At 31.7% G+C, this 3,509-nt stretch overlaps 1 long non-coding RNA gene across 1 annotated transcript; it reads left to right on the forward strand.

Moving 5' to 3' along the window:
- Positions 1-739: 739 nt before the first annotated feature.
- Positions 740-1,709, forward strand: LOC145612783 (uncharacterized). Its single transcript, XR_014106710.1, has 3 exons — positions 740-964; positions 1,130-1,205; positions 1,532-1,709. It is a non-coding gene; the product is annotated as an uncharacterized LOC145612783 (long non-coding RNA).
- The last annotated feature ends 1,800 nt before the right edge of the window (positions 1,710-3,509 follow it).

The raw sequence follows: 3,509 nt of genomic DNA on the forward strand, positions 1-3,509 counted from the left end.
TATGGGTTTCAAAAAATAGGAAAAAACTCAATCAGAAAGTAAAACCGAGCAAATAGTACTGGAAAACTAGTCAAGACAAGAAGATAGATTTTTGGCTCGGTGGAGGAAGAATTTGGCGTGAAAAAATAGCGTCGTCACCAGACGCTGGCATCGTCGCCAGACGACAAGCTTGTTGCTTGACGTGTCGCCTGGCGACAATGCCATTATTAGGCGTTGACGTTGTTTTCTCAGTGCTAATTCCTACATGCTTCAATAGCTTTCTATTCTTGAATTTTCCAGTTTTTTCCGTAGCATTATTACGACTTTAGTAGTGAAAGTTATTTCCATAGATTCCTACGTGTAAAAATCCTATGTTTTTTACTCATTACGGATAGTCTTTCTTATGAGAACCGTTTTATGCTTATGAGAATGTCAATCAAAATTACACACATGAAATACTTAGAACTTTCCGTGTCTCGTCCACTCACTACTACAAAATCTAGTTTAAGAAACGCAAGATGTAAAACGATTAATTTAGATAATCGTTCTCTATCACTACACAGAACGCATTTCTCTCTTAACCATTTTATGAGTAAAAGAACATAGAACAACTAACTTACCTAACCGTTATGTATTGTTTTAACCCATAAAAAATAATATTCAATTAAAAAAATTAAGAAGCTGTAGAAGCTTGTTCTTTCCCAACAGTTGAGCATATTCCGCGCATCTTACTCCTCCCAGAAAAAAAGGTTAAAAAAAAACCCACCTAACCTATCCCTACTTGTACTCTCACTTTTAACCACCTCCTTATCACTTACCCTCTTATACTTTGCGGAAATTATTTTTCTAATTCAATTCGTCAATATCGATCGTCTACCTCTTTCATTAGAATCCTTAATACTCTTTCTACTTTGATTTGAGCTTTTATGAATCAAACTGATGATAAAGCTCTCCAAGAATGATGAATTCTTCGTATATTAAAGAGGTCAGTACTTTTACATACCAATTATATTAATACGATTCTATTTTTTGGTTAATTTAGATCTGTTTTTTCGTTAAAAGAAAATTCAGATCTACTTTTTTTTTTCTTTTAGTGTGATCACTGATTTGTATTGTTTGATGTTGGAAATAATTGTCTGGTATAATGAAGGGCGCAAGCGAAAACGAGGTTGGATTAGTTGGAGATTGATAAATTAATGGAGCTGCAACAAATTAAGCGTGACTTTGTTAGTTCATTTTCTACATTTTTTTTTTAATTTAATGTGTTGTTTATACCTCAAATGTTTTGCTGAACAACTATAGATTTTGGTATCACTTGAGGTTTCTTTATATTTTTGTGACTTTTATGATTGTATCATTTCGTAATAAGTAAAGATATCACAAATTCACAATTGATACTTTAATCTATTTTCTATGATTTTAGCGAACTTATTATGTCGTCTTTCATATAATGTATAGCTATCACAATTGTTACATCGTTTTAGTTGGAATAAATTGTAATCATATATTTCGTATGAATTTTACTTATATAATTTCTTTATATTTTTCGTAGGTTTTCGAGCATGAAAGAACGTGTATGAAAGACACAAGTAATATCATATTTATGAGTATGGAAGAAATTAAATGAGTTACTGCCGGACTTTTACTTTGTTCTCCTTATGATAAGAATGCTAAATCTCTTGCAAATATTAGTTTACTTATTATAACTATACAACTTTGGAAAAGATTATTTTAATATATAACAAATTCGATTTCATTGTATTGACTTATAAAATTTTATCCCACTGAATATAATTTTTCAAATTTAGAAAATCTTATTGTCAATTATATAAGAGCAACTCCAATAGTGTGAAATTAGGACTAGCTTGCAATTTATGAAACTAATAAATAATTAGCTTAACCATTGGAATTGCATTACCAAATTAGTTGGGCAAATCTATTCGCTTAGCTAAGCTAATTAGCTTAGCAAATTGTGGGAATTAAAAAAAATTAAATAAATAAAAAAAATTATTGAAAATTAGCTTAACCATTATGGGATTAATTAGCTACAAGGTAGATTAGCTTTGCAATCCTAGGTGGCATGGCAAGATAATTTAACAATTAGCTTACCATTGGAGTTGCTCTAATAACATGTTTCAAATTTCAAATTTTTTTTTAATTTTTAACGATTAATAGAGAACTGTTATCTTATCTAACAGCTCTATTAGGGGAAGGAAAACAGAACGATTCAGTTAGATAGCTGTTGTTTTTACCTTCTTTCTTTATTTAATTTAGGAAGGGAAAAGAGAACTGTTATCTCCAAGAACCGTTCTCTATTGAAAGCATAAAAATCGCCTTTTTAACCCGTTCTCTATACTTTATACATCGCTTAGCAGAAGAACGGTTGTAAGGTTTTCTATAAAGCTACTTTTAAAAATTCTCTAATCCCTTTTTTGTAGTAGTGACTCATTCTAAATCATTGCCAAAATAAATTTCAGGAAATAAAGTAGAAATCCTCCCTAGTGGAGTCGCCAAAAAACTGTAGGAATCGTTTTAAGCCATCCCACACTTGAGCCCCACTGTGATCATACACTTAAGCATGGTGGCGTCCAAAGGGAAGGAAGCTATAGTAAAAGAGTCGCCAACAAGTTTTCAGAACTTGTAAACCGTTCACAGGGTGAAGGTAACACCCATTAACGATCCAGGAGATCGTTACCTCCAATAGGTCTGGAACCATGACTGGAAGTTCGGGGATGAAGGTACAAATCCAACCTAAAAGAGATTGAGCCTGCCCTAAAAATAGGCTGCTACTTTATTCTTCTCGTATTCATGTGCGCTTTCTGACTAACATACAATCAATAGGTTTACCCTGAACCTGTTTAATCTATGTTAGTTGAATATTAATGCACAAATAAATCTATCATTGGCGATCACTTGAATTATAATCATATTAACCCTAAACAAGATTATTAATTATCTTATTAAGCATGATTACAAGTACAAATTCCCTTTAAATATGCATAAAAGGTGTGATCAAGACATAACAATAAATAAATCAAGCAACATAATAACGATCATCATCATAATCATAATTATAATAATCATGTTAATGCATAATAGCAAGACCCTAGGCATGATACTAACATGATTATAACAAACCCTAGCATGTCACTAAACAATAAAGATTAAAGCTTTAGCCCTAACATGATACTAACATGATATTGGGAAAGAAATAGGAAGCATCACAATAATCATAGATATTAGAAACTAAATTATCCCTAAACATGATACTAGGAATCAATAAAACATCCTAACATGATACTAGGAATCAATAAAACAATATAAGAAAGATTTCTATATCAAAAGAGCAAAAAAACAATTAAAGTACTTACTTTGATGCCTCGTACCTTTTTCTTTCACGTCTAGGGCGAAGGCAACTTCCAACATGGCTAGGTGTTTCTAAAGCTAATGAATGAGGAATTTTGTAAGAGGGAAGGTTTAGAAAAAGAAGAGAGAGAGAGAGAGAAATCTTCTAGCTTTTAGAGAGAGTG

Source organism: Chenopodium album, chromosome 3, assembly GCF_948465745.1.
Source record: "Chenopodium album chromosome 3, dcCheAlbu1.1, whole genome shotgun sequence".
In the NCBI taxonomy this organism is placed as follows: domain Eukaryota; kingdom Viridiplantae; phylum Streptophyta; class Magnoliopsida; order Caryophyllales; family Amaranthaceae; genus Chenopodium; species Chenopodium album.